Genomic DNA, 20,674 nt, shown 5'->3' with positions numbered 1-20,674 from the left:
CACTAATTTTTATTGAGCACTTACTTTGTGCCAAGCCAAGAGCTAAGTGCTTTATTACAAAACCTCATTACAGATAAATGAACTACATATACTCTCACTATGATCAATTTCCAAATGAGGGGATTGGGGACAATTGGTGAAATTCAATTTTAGCTTCTGCTGTGCAACAATATGAATCAACTATAAATATACACATTTCCCCTTCCTCATGAGCCATCATCAATTTTAAAAGAGGGTAAAGAGATAACTTTCAAATTTCTCTTCTGCAGGCGTGCATACAACCAATTACAAGAAATAAGGATTAAATGATTTAATATAGGCAAGGTATTCAGAACAATTCCAGGCACACAGTACATTATCAACTAATGATAACTTATTTTTTAAAAGAGAAAAAAATATTGGCTAAGCGGTATTGAGATTGAATCCCATTTAAACCATTGTTGTCTGGGAACAAGTCAGAACCCATAAGAACCAATTGCAAAGTATCCTAAGGACCTAGAACTTCATCCAAAGCAGAAGGAATTTTGCCCTAGAGAGTTATGGACTTGGGAGTCTAGCAGTCCTGGGTTCAAATTAAGAGACATTTTTAATGCTTTGGTTCTTAAGTCTGACCTTTCTTCTGATCCGTAGTCAGATGCATTATTCATTGTAATACTGGCCCCTTGCAAGTCTGACCTTTCTGCTTTTCCTGGGGATCCAAGATACTAAGACATAATGCACAGCTGGATATTTGGATGTTTGTCCAGGATAGAACAATGTGAAGGTCGACCCCAGAAGGACAATGTCTGGGTTTGGTTCCAACACTTCCCGGAACCATGACCTTGAGCATCTGTGTCCTTCATTGCCTAATGGAGCTAATTGTTGTTGTTGTTTAGTCACCAAGTCGTGTCCGACTCTTTTCATCCCCATGAACTGTAACCCACTAGGCTCGTCTATCTATGGGATTTTCCAGGCAAGAATACTGGAGTGAGTAGCCATTTCCTTCTCCAAATGGAGCTACTGATAGTATTCAAATGGCGGGTGAGGTTATTAGAAGAGTTAAATGAACAAACATATGAAAAATTCTTAGAACATTGTCCATCTAACATAGTAGGCATGCATGCTCAGTCACTCAGCCGTGTCCCACTCTTTGCGACCCCATGGACTGTAGCCCACCAGGCTCCTCTGTCCATGGAATTTTCCTCACAAGAATACTGGAGTGGGTTGTCATTTTCTCCTCCAGGGATCGAACCCGCATCTCCTGCATCTCCTGCATTGGCGGGGTGATTCTTTATCACTGAGCCACCTGAGAAGCCCCCAACACAGTGCAGGTAATCAACAGATGCTAGCAAGCATTGGTATGGTTTACTTCTGCAGTGGCAACTAACTCTTTCAGTTTGACCAGGGTTGTTTTAAATCTTCAGTTTCAAAATTGAAAGTCCCACATCCCAGGAGACCATTCAGTCCCAGGTAAACAGCTTGGAACCCTGTGTTCACCAGACTGGCTTTGTCAGTTCACTTTGGAAGAACAACTACAAAAACTGTGTTAGCAGACATTGGCAGAATCTGTAGGTTCAAAGTGATTCTGTGCTCAGTTGCTTCAGCCACGTTCAACTCTTTGCGACGCTATGGACTGTAGCCCACCAGGCTCCTCTGTCCATGGGATTCTTCAAGCAAGAATCCTGGACTGGGTTGCTATGCCCTCCTCCAGGGGATCTTCCCGACCCAGGGAATGAACCCTCATCTCTTATGTCTCCTGCATTGGTAGGCAGGTTCTTTTACCACTAGCATCACCTAGGAAGCCCCAAGATGATTCTAAAGAGCATGCTTTAAGGTTGCCTTTCCAATGTCCCTTGGCTTTTCCTGATTTATTCTAGGACCTCATATCCATACTTAAATCAGCTCCCCAATTCTTTTTCCCATGTCTATTTCTCACACATGACTATTGGGCTATCTCCTCATTCACCTCCCCTTGAGATGATCAAGGACCTAAGGTTGTAAGTCTTGTCTTGTTTCTGTGGCTGCTCAATCAACAACGATGGGTTGAAGGGAATTTTGCTTTCCCGGACTTGAATGGGAGGGTCTAGATTAATTTGCCTCTGCATAGAATTTCCATAAAGGTGAGGCTTTTCCCAGGTATCGAGTGCTACGTGACCTTGGCCAAGTTGCTTAACTGCTCTATGCCATATAGTAAATATTTGTCAGTGATGTTGTTATTGTTATTAATATTAGGCATAGGAAAATTTGAATTTGGAAAATGGAAGAGCTGGGATTTTGACCCAAGGAATCTGTCTCCAGCTTTAGGACTCTGTGCCCTTGACAATTTTTCTTGATTTATTAAATTGAGAAAAAAAAGAGCAAAAATAGATGAGAAGATATCCAAGAGGAAGTACACTATGTAAATGAGTTTGAATGAGTGCAGATACACAAAAGCAAGGTCAATAACTTACAGATTCAACATTAGCTTTAGCTTTTTTTAAGGGTAAGAAAAATGGGAGTAGGAATAATCTCTTTAATAGTTTTCTGTTTAAAGAAAGCAAAAATACCATCCAGAGACCTACCTTCTTCTCCTACCCACTACCAGATGTTCATAAAGACATATTAAGTAAGATTTTATTTTCTACCAAAACCAAATTGGGGATTACAAAGACAGGATAAATGGGGGAAAAAATTCTTTCTACTATAATTTTTTAATATGCTGAGTATATACTTATTTTCACACTGAGTTATGTATATCTTTCATATATTTAATCATTTGTTTTTCTTTTGTGGTTTTCATAATTAATTTTAACAATACATGTCTCCAGGTTTCTGGTAAACAAATGTAGTTGAATTTTTTTTTTCTGAAAGCAATATAGTATTCATTGATAAAGTTCCTAAGAAAATGGAGGGAAGACTGAGCGACTTCACTTTCACTTTTCACTTTCATGCATTGGAGAAGGAAATGGCAAGCCACTCCAGTGTTCTTGCCTGTAGAATCCCAGGGACGGAGGAGCCCGGTGGGCTGCCGCCGTCTCTGGGGTCGCACAGAGTCAGACATGACTGAAGCAACTTAGCAGCAGCAGCAGCAGCAATCTAGTGGTTAGAACTCAGGCATTTTCACTGCTGTGGCCAGAGTTCAATCCCTGGCCAGGGAACTGAGATCCCACAAGCCTTTTGGTGCAGAAAAAAAGGCAAACAGAAAAAGGAGGGATAAATATGGTTTCAAAATACTAGTTCAAAATGAAACAGCAACAATAACAAAAAATAACAAGTCCTAATTGCATCTTCTACATGCTCCTGACAAGTATGATGCTGGTTTGTTTGCCAGTATTAGCTTCATTTTCACAAATGTACTTAGTTTAGAAAACCTTCCTATTTTTGTCACCTCAGTAAGTTATGTTTTTCAAAGAATTTGCTCATTTCATCTAAACTTAAATTTTGGACATAAGGTTGTTCATTATATCTTCTATCATTAGTTTTTAAAAAATCAGCTTTATCAAAGTATAATTTACACACAATAAAACTCACCAGTTTTAAACGTGCAAAGAGTTTTGACAAATGTATACAGTTACGTGGGCTTCCCAGGTAGCGCTAGAGGTAAAGAACCCATCTACCAACGCAGGAGGTGTAAGCGACGTGCGTTCGATCTCTGTGTGAGGAAGATCCCCTACAAGAGGGCATGGCAATCCACCCCAGTATTCTTGCTTGGAGAATCCCCTGGACAGAGGCGCCTGGAGGGCTACAGTTCATAAAGTCATCGGACATGACTGAAGCGACTTAGCACTCATACAGCCATCACCACAATTATGATATAGAATACTTATCATCCCCTCCCCCCAGATTTTTCTTGTCCTCCTTTACAGCCAGTCCCTTCCCCCAGTCCCCAACCCTGGACACCTGTTGATCTGATCTCTGACACTATCATTTTGCCTATTCTGGTATTTCATATAAATTGAATCTTACAGTTTGTAGTATTTTGTGTCTGGATTCTTTCAGTTAGCATAATGCTTTTCAGATTTATCCATGTTGAATGAATGTGTATGAATAATTTGTTCCTTTTTCTTTTGAGTAAAATTCCATTGCATGGCTATATAGCAAACTGTTTACTTATTCATGAGTTGATAGAAATTTGGGTTTTTCCAGTTTGGAGCTATTATGAATAAAGCTGCTATGGTCATTTTCATACAAGTGTTTATTTGAACATGTTTTCATTTCTCTCAGGCAACTACCTAGGAGTGAAATGGTTGGGTCATAACAGGAGGTACACATGTTCAGTTTTATAAGAAACTAACAAGTTATTTTCCAAATGGCTATACCATTTTACATTCCCACCAGCAACTTATGAAAGTTCCAATCACTGCATACCCTTGCTGACACTTGGTAATTATCAATCTTTTTAATTACAGTCATTCTAGTATGTGTGTAGACGTAGCTCATTGTGGTTTTTAATTTGCATTTCCCCAATGACAATGATACTGATGAGCAACATTTCATATGTTTATCATTCATATATTTTCTTTAGTGTTATTTTATCATTTTCTTCTTATTATAAAAAAAGTCAAAGCAGCATTTATATCATCATAGTTCCTTCTATGTGACAATATACCAAGGGAAGAGAGAGAAAACCAACTCTTTTTCAATACTCCATTCTGGAATGTGTGGTCTCAGTTGATCCAGAACAGCCAAGGAGTCAGGTAGTTGATAAACTTTACAGATAAGAAAATGAACCAATAGGTAAGCCATTATTCAAATTCCTGTAGCTATTACAAGGTGAAAGATTTTCAAAGTTTATGCTCTTGCCATGCCCTCTGCTACTTCTTAAGTAAGTAAGAAGTAAGGCTTTTGAAATTTAACTTTCCTAACTCATATTAAATTCTATGACTCTTGGACTTTTTCTGCTAGATTTTAACTTTTGTCAGCTCAGCTTTTTAAAAGAGCTAAACTTGGGACCTTCCTGGTGGTCCAGCAGTTAAGACTCTGCTTCCAATGCAGGTGAGGTGGGTTCTATCCCTGAGATCCCTAGCCAGGAAACTAAGGTCCCACATGCCGCATGGTGGGGCCAAAAAATTTTTTAAAATTTTAAAAAATAGCACAGGGAACTATGGTCAATATCTTGTAATAACCTATAATGGAAAATAATTTTTAAATAACATGTGTATGTGTATAACTGAATCACTTTGCTGTGTACCTAAAATATTGTAAGTCAACTATACTTCAATAAAATATATATATTAAGAAAAAAAAAGTGCTAAACTATTCTGGAATCTGAACAACAGACTTTGGACAAGAGGTAATTCTGTTTAAAATATAATTTTTAAAGGCCACAAACAGCCAGTTTTTAAATGCATGCTTAAGGTTTTTTGTTTTTCTGTTATCAACATTTAAGAAGATTTATTTTATTGAGATTAGGTGTTAATAAAATATTCTTACCTGTTTTCAAAGTAACTTTTATTTCTAATTGTGACATTTCTTCTGGACAAGGGAGGAAAGTATATATTAAACAGTATTATATGATAAAATGCCAGCCTATAATTTTTTTAAGGTTTAATGCTTTTTAAACTAGATAACACACATTATAAAAAAGAAATTCAGAATATCAAAAAGTATATAGTGAAAAGTAAGTCTCACATCTTTGGTATCCAGTCCCCAGTTTTCTCCAGAGACACTCATTTTTAACAATTTCCTATATATCCTTCCAGGATATTCCATGCATATGTAAGCACATGTATTTAATATATTCTTTAAAATACAAATTGAATTATCATATATACACTAGATCTTGCATTTTCTATTTTATAATGTAACTTAGAGTTCCATATTGATATTTTAAAAACGCCTCATTTTAATGCCTACATAACAGTCCATTAAAGAATATGCCACAGAAATTCCCTGGCAGTCCAGTGGTTAGAACTCAGCATTTTCACTGCGGTGGGTCTGGGTTAATTCCTCGTCTGGGATCTTGCCTGGAAAACTCCAGGCATAGAGGAACCTGGTGGGCTATAGCCCACAGGGTCAAAAGAAGTTGGACATGACTGAGCACACACCACTGCATCACTGCCCTGGGAACGAAGATCCAGGAAGCCACGTGGTGTGGCAAAAACAAAAGAATATGTCACAGAAACTATTACATATATTGTGCAAAGCCTAAAATATTTACTACCTGGCCTTTTACAGAGGAAGTTTTTTGGGTTCTCTTTTTGTTGCTAATTCTTAACTTAATAGTGAGTAATTAGAGAACATGGTCTCAGGATTACAAAAAACATATTAAAAGCCCTTTGAGATACTGTACTTAGAAATTTAAAATATACATTGCTCCAGGGTAAAAAAGAAATAATAATGAAAAGTTAATAAATACTTGGAACAGAATGATAGTGAAAACCCTCTACATCAAAACTTGCTGAATGGGGACCCAGGTCGAAGATGGCGGCGGCAGCTGGATCTCGGGTTTCTGGGCTGCTGGGTCGTTCCGGGCTGCAGCTAAGTCGGTGTATGTCCAGTGGCACCCATGGCGAGGAGGGCTCAGCTCGCATGTGGAAGGCCCTCACCTACTTCGTGGCGCTCCCCGGGGTGGGAGTGAGTATGCTGAATGTCTTCCTGAAGTCGCACCACGGAGAGGAGGAGAGACCCGAGTTCGTGGCCTACCCCCATCTCCGCATCAGATCCAAGCCCTTTCCCTGGGGAGATGGTAACCATACCCTATTCCATAACCCTCATGTGAATCCACTTCCAACCGGCTATGAAGACGAATAAAGAGAACCTGGACCACTACCCAGTGGGGACCACAGGACTGTTTGGACCATTACTCTACACGCATGGACCGGAAAAGTACACGGGACCTTAAGCTCACCACCTTGTATCCATTGATGACCATTACACTTGAGGACCATTATACTGATCTTCCATCCCTTTGCTTATAGCAGGAGGAGATGGCTTAAATAAATAATTTAGTCATGAAAAAAAAAAAAAAACTTGCTGAATAGAAAAAAACAAACAAAACTTGTAGGATAAAGCAAATACTTTTATCTTTTTATGCTCATGTTAGCTAATAAAATACAAACAAACAAAAATTAAAGACATGTATCTCAAATAAGAGATTAGAAAAGGAACACAGAATAAATCCAAACAGAATGAAAGGAGATAGATAATACAGAGAACAAAGAATAGAAGAAGGCACACAATTAGAATCAGCAAAGCCAAAATTTTTCAAAAAGGTGAACAAAATTATTTGGTTTGTTTTTCTATTTTCTAAGATAGAAAAGACATGAATGGATGTATTGAGTTCTTAATCTAGATTACTGCATGTTTTTATTTCTAGAATTTCCATTGGTTTTTCTTCAAATCTGCCATACTCCTAACCTCTGCTATCAACAAAAATAATTTTTAGTCTTCTGCTGAGATTTTCAATCTTGTGTTTTATCTCCTTAAACATTATCAAACATAATTATTTTAAAGCCTGTGGCTGACAACTCCAATATCAGAAGCCCTGATGTGGTAACTCTGTTTTCTATTACTACTTGTTCTCCTTCAAATTGCCTTATCTTCTTACAGGTTTAATGATTTTTTAATGCCTGTGGGCATTGTATTTGAAACCCTGAGGCCATAGTGCTATCTTCTATCTAGAAGTGCCACAGGGCATTAGCAACTTTGAGTCCCTAAATCCAATTTCAGGAATTAAAATGATAGCTACAAACTGGGCTAAAACTTCTAGTAAGGCAATTTGACTTCCAATTTTGACTTAATTATAGCATAGGGGCTTGCAAGCTCTCAATCCAAGTGTTAGTTGCTCAGTCATGTCCAACTCTTTGCAACACCATGGACTGTAGCCTGCCAGCTTCTTCTGTCCATGGAATTTCCCAGGCAAGAATATTGTAGTGGGTTGCTATTCCCTTCTCCAGGGGATCATCCTAACCCAGGGATTGAACCCAGGTCTCCTGCATTGTGGGCAGATTCTTTACCATCCGAGCCACCAGGGAAGTTAGAAAATTTATGCCTCCACTACCCATGGCACTGGCTTCCCAGGTGACACAGTAGTAAAGAATCTGCCTGCCAATGCAGGAGACGCTGAAGATGTGGGTTTGATCCCTGGGCCAGGAAGATCCCCAGAGTTGGAAATGGCAACTCCAATCCCCACTCCAGTATTCTTACCTGGGAAATTCCATGAACAGAGGAGCCTAGCAGGCTACACTCCATGAGGTCTCAGAGTCGACGTGACTGAGCACACATCACACATCACTCATAGCATTAATGGCACCAGAAGAGAGAGAAACAAGTGGGCATCCTGAGAACCTGATTTTGTCAATACTCAAATCAATATCCATGAGATAGTAATGTGACATTTAAAGCATTTAGAAGTGGGTTCTGAAAGCAGGAAAGGTGAAATACAGACTACTTTTGTGACCCCAATATAATCCCAGGAATTAACTGCGGCTTTCCCTCCTAAGAAACTATTGGTCCTAAGCTTCTTTCAGTCCTTGACTTGTCTCACTGGCAACTGAGCAGTTCACTTCCTCACCTCCTTCCAGTCTTTGCACAAAGTCTACCATCTTAAAACGGCATGGCTGATGACCCTATTTAAAAGAGGAACTGTTCTCCTTCCTCCTTTTCATTACCCTACTCAGCTTTCTTTTTTTCATGAACCACTTACTGTTTACTATGCTATGTGATGTACTTAATTGTCATGCCCATTATCTGTCTTTCCCCCATGGAAATGCTACAAAGATGGGAATTTTTGTTTTATCCACAAATATATCCTAGCACCTAGCACAGCATCTATATAGGTGTGCATGTTCGGTCACTAAATCCTGTCTGACTCTTTTGCAACCCCATGGACTGTAGCCCACCAGGCTCCCCTATCCATGGGAATTACCAGGCAAGAACACTGGAATGGGTTGCCATTTCCTCCTCCCAGGGATCTTCCTGACCCTTGGATTCTTTACCACTGAGCAACCTGGGAAACCCACAGCAACTATCGGAAGGAATAAATGAAGGCAGTTCTGAGACTATCAGAGATATGAGAGGGAGTATCTCAGATGTCTCACTTCTCCCCTCTAACCCACAGTTTATCAAACATTTTTTCCTCAACTACTTATAGCCTTGTCCTTGAGTGAACCAGCAGCTTCTGGGAGGAACAACTGTCAGAAGTAAAGATGACCTGAAACACACTAGGTAGTTACTAACAAAATGTGCAAAGAAAACATGTTTAGGGATTTCCCTGTGGTCCAGTGGTTAGTTGTCATTGTTATCGCTAAGTCATGTCCTACTCTTTGCAACCCCATGGACTGCAGCATGCCAGGCTTTCCTGTCTTTCACTGTCTCCTGGAGTTTGCTTGAACTCACGACCATAGAGTTGGTGATGCCATCCAATCATGTCATTCTCTGTTGTCCCCTCTTTCCCCTGCCTTCAGTCTTTCCCAGCATCAGGGTCTTTTCAAATAAGTCAGTCTTTGCATCAGGTGGCCAAATTATTGGAACTTCAGCTTCAGCATCAGTCCTTCCAATGAATATTCAGGGTTGATTTTCTCTAGGGTTGACTGGTTTGATCTTGCTCCAAGGGACTCTCAAGAAGACTCTCAATCACTCCCAGTGGTTAGGACTTGGTGCTTTCACTGCCATGGCCCAGATTCAATCCCTGGTGAAGATCCCTTTAGATCCCACAAGCTATGTGGCGTGGTCAAAGGGAAAAAAAAGACAACATGTCTACATTGAGTAAAATTTCAACACATAATTTTCAGTGATTGGAATGCAGGAAAGGGCAGACATTTCAAACACACATGAAGTCTTTTTGCTCATTAAGTTTCTTGTTAAAGAATCATTGAAATGCATGGTTTCTACACATACTGACTGCTCTACATTTACAAAGCCAACAGCCCACACAGGTACTTGGCTACCTGTACTCATGTGATGTGGTTGAGAACAAAAGGTAAATAAAGGATCTTGCTGAAAATCAAACAAACAAAACAAGAAAAAAACATTTCCCTTACATCTGTTTGTGGTCTTATTTTGGATTTACATATTTTAGGTCTTGGATCCTGCCTGCCTGGCCCATCCTTTATCTGGCTCTGCACCTCAAGATAAAGATGATAGAGATTTCTAATACTCATGCACTACCACACCCTGCATCTAGATATGGATTCTTTTGCCTAGAAGCAGATTACCTCTCCTTCTGGAGTTCTAGAATAGGCTTGTTCCTTCAGTAACAGCCCTCCTGTCTGAATGACTCATCTCCTTTCAGATATTCCTTCTTGTCCTTCTTTTTCAGGAGACTTTGAGGTTGGTTTTTCTTCTTCTTGCTGTTTCAGCTAATGGAGGCTATGCTTTCCCCTTTCCAAGATCCACGAGTCTCTCGCTTGGACCTCAACTGGTAATGATCCTCTCACATCCTCTCACAGAATGTGCCACATTCTGGCACAGTGGCATCTATATACACTGTAAACCTGACAACTGATCTTAACTTGCACAGAAACCATGGGAATTCACACCATGAATACAAAAGAAAAATAGCCAAGCTCTTTGGTTTCTCATTAAACACAATAAGATGCCTTACTAAATATGTGTAAAGGAAGGTGGGTCTGCTTTTCGCATATGTGCTCGGTCACTCAGTCACGTCCAACTCTTTTGAAACCCCATGGACTGTGGCCCCTTCCCAGGCTCCTCTGTCCATGAGATTCTCCAGGCAAGAATTCTGGAGTGGGTTGCCATTTCCTCCTCTAGGGGATCTTCCCAACCCAGGGATGGAACCAGAGTCTCCTCCATTGCAGTGGCCACCAGGGCAGCCTGAGGTATTATATTATTTGATGGCAAAAAAATTTTTTGGGGGTAGGTGGGGCTCCAAAATCACTACAAATGGTGATTGCAGCCATGAAATTTAAAAAAACTTACTTCTTGGAAGAAAAGTTATGACCAACCTAGACAGCATACTCAAAAGCAGAGACATTACTTTGCCAACAAAGGTCCGTCTAGTCAAGGCTATGGTTTTTCCAGTAGTCATGTATGGATGTGAGAGTTGGACTATAAAGAAAGCTGAATGCCAAAGAATTGATGCTTTTGAACTATGGTGTTGGAGAAGACTCCTGAGAGTCACTTGGATTGCAAGGAGATCCAGCCAGTCCATCTTAAAGGAAATCAGTCCTGAATATTCGTTGGAAGGACTGATGTTGAAGCTGAAACTCCAATACTTTGGACTTGATGTGAAGAACTGACTCATTTGAAAAGACCCTGATGCTGGGAAAGATTGACGGCAGGGGGAGAAGGGGACAACAGAGGATGAGATGGTTGGATGACATCACCGACTTGATGGACATGAGTTTGGGTAAGCTCCGGGAGTTGGTGATGGACAGTGAGGCCTGGCGTGCTGCAGTCCCTGGGGTTGCAAAGAGTTAGACATGACTGAGCTACTGAACTGAACTGATGGCAAAATTATTCCCATTTGAGTAAAAGGCTTCAAATAAGAAATAACACTAGGAATTGATTGAAGGCTGAGATGAGGGGGACAAAACCTATTTCTGTGCTTTGTAAATCTTTATTACTATCATATTTATTTCATGATATAAATGTATAGATTATGTTTAAATCATGCTGGAGTTTTAACAGAATTAAAAGTGTAATTTGTGACTTCCCTGGTGGTCCAGTGGTTAACATTCTGTGCTCCCAGTGCCATGGGCCTGGATTCCACCACTGGTTGGGCAGCTAAGATCCCACAAGCGATACGGGCAAAAAAAAAAGTAAATTTATAATACTGACTGATGAGTGTGTTCGTGATCCAAAGCAAAATCACCTCCTTAGAATTTTCTGTCTTGGAGTTTAACTTGCTTTGTTAGATAACCTTTTTGTAAAGAAAAAAAGAAAACCTGAATAAATATATATTGTTTAGTTGTTTATTTCTGAACCTGGTAAATTTCTGGGTTTTACTTTTTTCACTGAACTTCATATACTCAAGATTCTTCCGTGTTATTGCATTTAGCTATAGTCTATTCATTTTCACTTTTGTGTATTATTCCATTATGTGAACATATCTCAATTTATCGTTTCTCTTACCAGTACACGTAAATGTATATATAGAGCTTGTGCTTGTGCTCAGTCATGTCCATCTTAGTGCGACCCCACAGACTGTACCCCGCCAGGTTCCTCTGTCCATGAGATTTTCTGGGCAAGAACACTGGAGTAGGTTGCCATTTCCTTCTCCAGAGGATCTTCTGGACCCAGGGATCAAACTTGCTTCTCTTGCGTCTCCTGTATTGGCAGGCAGATTCTTTTACCACTGTGCCATCTGGGCTATATGTAGGCATATATGTATTATTTATCAATCCTTGTCTTTGTGTACGTATAGATAGATAGGTAGATACATATCTACCTATCTACCTATATATACATATATATATATATATATATAAATAGAAAGAGAGAGACTGAGAGAGATGAGATGTTGCAGAGCTTTTCCATTATAAACACAGCTGCTAACATCTTTCACATGTATCCTGGCTTTCATGTACAAAAGTATCACTTGTGTATACTCCTAAGCTTTACTAGTAAATACCTGTTTTCCTAAATGGTTGTCCCAGTTTAGACTCCTACTAGTAATGGGAAGAATTCCCATTGATTCACATCTTCTTCATTTAGTTGGTATTATTAGACTTCTTGGGCTTCCCAAGTGGCTCAGTGGTAAAGAATCCACCTGCCAATGCAGGAGACACCAGAGACACAGGTTCAGTACCTGGGTTGGGATGATCCCTTGGAGAAGGAAATGACAACCAACTCCAGTATTCTTACCTAGGAAATCCCATGGACAGAAGAGCCTGGCAGGTGACAAGTCCATGGAATTGCAAAAGAGTCAGACAGGACTTAGCAAAACAACAACAAATCAGACTTCTTAATTTTTGTTAATCTCAACCACAGCATTAAAAACAGAATAAAACCTTTTGTGAAAGTTGATGGATTTGGTTCCAAACTGAAACTCTTGCAGCACTTGGCCATGAGAAACTGATTGCCCACATGGCAGCTCCCACTTGTCCCTGCATCATCAGGTGGAAACAGCATCACAGTTCCTGATAGTCTTATTGATGACGGTGGTTTAGTAACTCAGTCTGATTCTTGTAACTCCATGGGCTGTAGCCAGACAGGTTCCTCTGTCCATGGGATTCCCCAGGCAAGAATACTGGAGTTTTGCCCTTTCCTTCTCCAGAGGCTCTTCCCAACTAAGGCATAGAACCTGGGTCTCCTTCATTTCAGGCTTACCAACTGAGCCACCAGGGAAGCCCTGCTGGTCTTATTGGCAGCTGTCTAATTTTGCATACATTGCAATGTATACCAATTGACACTTCAAAGTGATCTCAGCTATATCCAATCTGGGCATTCAGTTCAGTTCAGTTCAGTGACTCAGTCATGTCTGACTCTTTGCAACCCCATGAGCTGCAGCACGCCCGGCCTCCCTGTTCATCACCAACTCCTGGAGTCCACCCAAACCCATGTCCATTGAGTTGGTGATTCCATCCAACCATCTCATCCTCTGTCGTCCCCTTCTCCTCCTGCCCTCAATCTTTCCCAGGATCAGGGTCTTTTCAAATGAGTCACTCTTAGCATCAGGTGGCCAAAGTATTGGAGTTTCAGCTTCAAAATCAGTCCTACCAATGAACACCCAGGACTGATCTCCTTTTAGAAGCTCATGATATTTTGATAACTCATGCTCTTTTTTCTTCCTTTCTTTTCAAATAGATTTTTCATAAACCCCAACCACAAAACTTTGATGTAGAAAAGCAGCTGTGTAATGTTTTTTAAAGACATTTTTTCTTAGTAAAAATAAACCTAGTTTTATATGCTAAAACTGTTTACATTTGTGTATATTAGCTTTATTTTTAGGGGCTCCAAAATCACTGCAGATGTTGATTGCAGCCGTGAAATTGAAAGACACTTACTCCTTGGAAGGAAAGTTATGACCAACCTAGATAGCATATTGAAAAGCAGAGACATTACTTTGCCAACAAATGTCCGTCTAGTCAAGGCTATGGTTTTTCCAGTGATCATGTATGGATGTGAGAGTTGGACTGTAAAGAAAGCTGAGCGCCAAAGAATTGATGATTTTGAACTCTGGTGTTGGAGAAGACTCCTGAGAATCCCTTGGACTGCAAGGAGATCCAACCAGTCTATTCTGAAGGAGATCAGCCCTGGGATTTCTTTGGAAGGAACGATGCTAAAGCTGAAACTCCAGTACTTTGGCCACCTCATGCAAAGAGTTGACTCACTGGAAAAGACTCTGATGCTGGGAGGGATTTGGGGCAGGAGGAGAAGGGGATGACAGAGGATGAGATGGCTGGATGACATCACTGACTCGATGGACGTGAGTTTGAGTGAACTCTGGGAGTTGGTGATGGACAGGGAGGCCTGGCGTGCTGCGATTCATGGAGTCTCAAAGAGTCGGACACGACTGAGCGACTGAACTGAACTGAAGAAAATACAAATTTAAAAGTCAGTTGGTATTTACCAATATCTTCTAGAGACATTATCTGAAAAACTGAGTTGAGAACAAGGAGATCTCAATTCTCACTTAACACTCACTCACTGAATGATCTCTGATCTCCCTAGGTGTAGACTTCCTCACCAGCAAAACGAAAATAACACCCTGCCAGCCTTACGGGCTATTGTGAGTTAAATGATACAATGCAGTACTCACCCATCCCACTTCCACTGAAGTCCTATGTTGGATTATAGTATTTTACCATGTGTTTTGGGAAAACAAAAACATGTAAGAATTGTTTCCCATCCACCCCCTACCCCTTGGAGTTGGCAAAGTTATTATAACAGAGATAATGCTGAAAATGACAGAATGTTATGAAGGTATAATGTTGTATGATCATGGTGGTTATATGAAGATTATATGAAAGTTTAAAAAAAAAACTGAAGCAAAACAATACTGAGAAACCCTTTAAGAAGACATTTCAAAGCTTTCTCTTCTAACCATACCAGAGGCATTCTATAGATTTTTTTTTTTTAATGAGTATGCATGCAAGCTAAGTCACTCCAATCATGTCTGACTCTTTGCAACTCTATGAACTGTACCCACGAGGCTCCTCTGTCCATGGGATTCTCCAGGCAGGCATACTGGAGTAAGTTGCCATTTCCTCCTCCAGGGGATCTTCCCAACCCAGGGATTGAACTGGTCCCTTGTCTCCTACATTGGCAGGCAGGTTCTTTACCACTAGCGCCACCTGGGAAGGTAAAAAATGAGTATATTTTTTGCGAATTGCAGTTATCTGATAAAAGTTAAATACAAAGAAACTATAAATTTTATAATGAAAAGCACCTGAAGCTAGAAAATCTAAGCTGCGATAGGCACACAGCTGCAACTTGGGATCCCTTTAATCTGTCAGTTTCCCAAACTATTCTGAGTTCAGACAATTTCCTCCCCACTTCATCCCACTTTCCTTATCAGTTCCTACTCAGTTCACTTCTCTGGGAATGGGATCCCTGTTTCTCCACAGTGGGAGATATTATTGCCCTGCTATTTGATTCTGCTAAAATATAGGGAATTACCACTCACAAATGGCTAGGGGAAAAAAAAAATTCCTAGCCAAGAGGGTCTGGAGATGAAGCTGAATCAATTGCAAGCCTGTCTTCTTAGTGAACTAGAAAGTGAAAATAGGCATGATGGCAGTACTAGGGAGTCATTCTTTTTCCCTTTCCTAGGCCAGTGAATGGTTTAGGTTTAGAAGTTTCTAGGCTAGAAGGCGGAGAAGGCAATGGCACCCCACTCCAGTACTTTTTCCTGGAAAATCCCATGGATGGAGGAGCCTCGTAGGCTGCAGTCCATGGGGTCGCTAAGAGTTGGGCACGACTGAGCGACTTCCCTTTCACTTTTCACTTTCATGCATTGGAGAAGGAAATGGAAACCCACTCCAGTGTTCTTGCCTGGAGAATCCCAGGGACAGAGGAGCCTAGTGGGCTGCTGTCTATGGGGTTGCACAGAGTCAGACACGACTGAAGCAACGCAGCAGCAGCAGGCTAGAAGGGCTGAAGTGGAGAGGCATATCTGCTCTTGAGCTTCCAGATAAAGATGTATAAGAATTTCACAATGAGTTAGCTCACCTCTCCCTGCCAAGAATACACAGTAGGTTTTCAGAACTTAGCTGTGAGAGGACTGGAGACAGCTCTTGCACAGGTTCTGTCCTGGCTCTAAACAAACCTCCACCCCTTCAGTCAGTGCCTCCATGGAAACCAGGAGAGTCAATCTGTTTTCTCCCTGCCTCCCTATATGGCTGCGTGGCTTGTTGTTTTTTTTTCTTCCCCATCTTTTGTATTAGGAAGCAAATTAAAATTAGTAAAGAGAAGGAAATTACAAAGCTCTCAGCATAGACACTGAGAGGGGGTAAAGAGTCCCCAGCTGCGTCGTTTTTTTGTTTTTAACCAATCCTGTGTCAGGGGAGTTTCCTCCATTGGTATGAATACTTGTGGGAGCTATTACAGTAATTACAATAAATACTAGAGCCTACGGAGAGCTTTTTTTTTTTTTTTTTTTTTGCCTTTGCTTTTTTATTTAAAAATTAAAAAAATTTTTATTAGAGTTTATGGGCTTCCCAAGAGGCGCTAGTGGTAAAGAACCCGCCTGCCAATGCAGGTTAGACGTAAGAGATGGGGATTCAATCCCTGAGTAGGAAAGATTCCCTGGAGGAGGGCATGGCAACCCACTCCAGTATTGTTGCCTGGAGAATCCCATGGACAGGTGTGGTGAAGGTCTCAGGTATAGTAAAACAGGAGCAGTTTTGGTGATTAATAGCTACCACCAGGCATGTTTACTACTCTTCTGCACTATCTCAGTAAAACCTCTCAAGAGCCCTTTGACATAAGGCCATTATCGAATTCTTGTTCTTATGCTCATTCTCAGTCTTATTCCATAGATAAAGAAGCAAAGTTGGATTGAATGGTTAAAAGCCTTTGGCTGGAGTCAGGTAGAACTGGTTTGACTGCTATCACTCACTGACCTTAAGTAAGTCATTTCACTCCCTCGTCACTTTGTTACTTTATGTATAATACCGGTATAATTACAAAGTAGGACCTAACACTTGTTCAACATATATTAGATGTTTGGACAGTTCAAAGTATGTGACATGAATTCACTTCGATTTTCACAGTGTATATGGTAAGTAAAATCATTATCTACACTTTGTAGAGGAAACTGGAAGTTTAAATAACTTGTCCAAGTTTACACAGATGGGTGGTGTGTATGGAGCCACAGTTGGAATTCAGGGATAGTAACAGTTTCCTAGGGCGTTATTGTGAGGATTAAATAATATATTATGATAGCCTATGTAGAAGTAAATATATGACAGAGTAGCACAAAAGATGAGAGGGGCTGTAAACAGAACTACATGATGATAAGTTTCTTATATTATGCATGAAGCAATATAATAGTAACTCAAGGTAGACTCGATAAATTAAGAATTCATATTGTAACCCCTGGAGCAACCACTAAAGACAAAGTACAGAAGTATATCATGCCATTATTACACCATGACATAATAAAAAGCTAATGGGGGAATATAATGAAATAGTAAAATACTTATCTAATCCAAAAGAAAGGAGGAAAGGAAGAACAAAGAAACAAAAAATAAATAGAAAACAAATAGCAAGATGGTAGACTTAAATCTACCTGTGGCAGTAATTACTAAATTAAACTAAGCGCTAAAAAGGTAGAGGTCATCAAACTAGGTAAAAAAATCAATGCCCATCTATATGCTACTTTAAGGAGACATTAAATACAAAGACACAGACAAATTGGACATGTTGAAAGGAAAAGGAATAAGAAAATTAGTGTGGTTCATATCAAAGTAGACTTCAAGGATTACCAGAAAGGATTACAAGAAAGAAGGAAATTTTACAATAATAAAAAGCTGAACTCATTAGAACATAACTCATTAGAACATAGCAATTCTAAATAAGTTTGCCTCAAATAATAGAGCTTCAAAACACGTGAAAGCAACAATTGACAGAATTAAAGGGAGAAATATAAAAATCCACAATTAGAGCTTGACAGTCCTCTTTGTAATCTCTGTAGTCTTTGTAACTGATAGAAAATCCAAAGGAAAAAAAATCAGTAAGGATCTGGAAGGTTTGAATAACATTATGAACCAACTTGATCTAATTTACATTTATCCAGTGCCACATATAATAACTGTAAAACACACATTCTTTCAAATGCAAATGAAACACTCATCAAGATAGGCCCTATGCCTAGGACAAAACAAGTCTCAATAAATTTCAAAGAATAATCCAGTGCATGAGGGTGAAATGAGGATGAGAGTTAGCTATGTATTTTGTAATCTATGGTTCTATGAATGCTACTCAGACGTAACAAATTCTCTAGCAGCTTCTTCCTGGTCTAGCAATATTACTCGATTATTAGGTTTTCAGAGATCTTATCAAGATTAAGATCTAGTTCTTAACTCCCCTATAAGAATCGAATTATTTACATAGCAACTATGAAGAAAGAACCTGAATTTAGTCTCTCTTTTCTTAGGTTCTGAAGTTCTCTATTCTCAGAAAATGCAGGTTTCCACCTGAAGTTTGGCACCATATGATTTAGACTCTACCACATCTGTTACTTACAATTTTATAAAATAATATCAGTTGCCACCAAGGACAATGAATTTTTGCAAAAGCGAATCTGTTGATTAGGGATCCTCTCTGTAGAGCTCTTGTTACTCAGCTCAGACCTAGAGAGAAGGGAAACACTGATGACCACCTTTAAAAAGATGCTCTATGTGTACATTGGTTACAAATATCTCAAGAAGGAATACTTAGATAAGAAGGCTTTGAAAATAGAATATAGTAGGAGTTCCTAAACTGGGTTCTGTTGGCCTGACTAGGAGAACTTGCCTGAAAATGTGCTGATGACATTGTCCTGAAGAAATAGCTGATCATAACTTTCCTTAGGTTCTCAAGGAATAGGAGCCTTAACCCCTAGAATGCTAAAAGAATGTATCTTTTTTTTTAAGTTGCTGGAAGCATTTTCTTACTTTACCTTTACAAAAGACTCAAAACTGCATTTCTACTTTTCATCTATAATATAGAATCATGCCCCGCAAACATCATGTGCTCATTGGTTTCACTCAACTATTCTTCAGGGTCCATTTATTTACATCTTGCAAAATAAAACTTTGGAGACACCTGTTGGGGAAAATGTGGGCTTAGAATATTGACTTGTTCTTTTTTCCCTTTATTTCAAATACATACCAAGCCTGTGCTGCTATGAGATTCTTCGGGGTGCTATGGAGACTGCTATCAATACTGAGAACCCTGGTCCAATGGAACCTAATCTACGGACATAGGACTTCAGCACATGGCAGTTGAGAGCATCTGCATGAAGTCATTTGGGCCCAAATCTGGGCCCAGAACAGCCCATCTCTCACTAGCAATTGGACTTTAGGGGGGGAAAAATTCATAAAATGTGTTTGAGCCTTGGTTTAGAGACTTCATCTGTGAAATGGAGCAGAGCAGTAACTACTATCACATGTGATTTTTAGATTCTTTTGAACATTTTTATATTACTAATATTTTGGGGGCGGCTTGATGTGTGTATTTGATCCAGACCCATCCTCCTTTCTTGCTACCTTTGCCTCTTGGCCCCCAGACTCATTTTACCCCAGCCCCACTGCCGTTCTTTTTCGTGCCTTAAATAAACCAAACTCATTTCCACTTGAGATTCCTGACATCTGCTGTTTCTTCTGATGAGAGGTGCTTCGCAGCTTTTCTGCTTTTCTTTTGCTCACTCTTTCTTATCCTTGGATTTCAGCTCATACACATTCCCTTAGAATTTTTTTGACCGTTCACCATGGCCATATACATTCACTATGACCTTTCTCTTATTGTTTTTTTTGTACTCATCATTCGGAGAAGGCAATGGCAACCCACTTCAGTACTCTTGCCTGGAAAATCCCATGGACGGAGGAGCCTGGTAGGCTGCAGTCCATGGGGTCGAGAAGGGTCAGACATGACTGAGCGCCTTCACTTTCACTTTTCACTTTCATGCATTGGAGAAGGAAATGGCAACCCACTCCAGTGTTCTTGCCTGGAGAATCCCAGGGACGGGGAAGCCTGGTGGGCTGCCGTCTATGGGGTCGCACAGCGTCGGGCACGACTGAAGCGACTTAGCAGTAGCAGTACTCATCATTAATAACATTTTTATAGTTTGCTTTTTAAAAACTTCATTTTTCCTCATCAGAACTTGTTGAGGGTTGTGATCCCTGGACTCAGGACAGTATCCATCAGAGGAAAGAGATCATTGATATGTATTTGTTGACTAAATGAACCAAAGAAAATCAAAAGGCGCGAAAAGGGCGTAGACTGGCGATGGTACAGATTTAAAAACTCATCAGCATTAGCAATTTGGTTTTATACAGTTGTTACTTATAACATCTACATTTCACAAGAGGGGAATGTGTGTTTATATTTGCATAATAAAACTCGGCAAAAAACGTGATTGGTCTAGAACAATAGTCCCATATCAAAGGTGAGCTCAGATTCCAATTATGCAAAATAGAAAATCTCTCTTCCCCACCCACAAGGTTTACAAAAAATTCTTAGGTGGTTTTCCCCCTGGCTAACTGTGACATCTATTAAAACGACAGAAGGTTACAGTTACTTGAGAGTGTTGCAGACCTGTGCTTCGGAGGGGAAAGTTGTTTCCACCTGGAGCACTTGTAAATATTGGATTGGCCTCTGATGGACA

The 20,674-nt window shown here is 40.0% G+C and overlaps 1 non-coding gene across 1 annotated transcript; it reads left to right on the top strand.

Moving 5' to 3' along the window:
• Positions 1-6,370: 6,370 nt before the first annotated feature.
• On the top strand, positions 6,371-6,898 carry LOC102267145 (cytochrome c oxidase subunit 6A1, mitochondrial). The gene has a single exon (XR_001351551.2). It is a non-coding gene; the product is annotated as a cytochrome c oxidase subunit 6A1, mitochondrial (transcript).
• Positions 6,899-20,674: the final 13,776 nt, after the last annotated feature.

The sequence above is a fragment of the Bos mutus genome, chromosome 5 (assembly GCF_027580195.1).
Source record: "Bos mutus isolate GX-2022 chromosome 5, NWIPB_WYAK_1.1, whole genome shotgun sequence".
Lineage (NCBI taxonomy): Eukaryota > Metazoa > Chordata > Mammalia > Artiodactyla > Bovidae > Bos > Bos mutus.
Note: the sequence above shows the minus strand (reverse complement) of the source record. Positions and strands in the feature narration are given on the sequence as shown.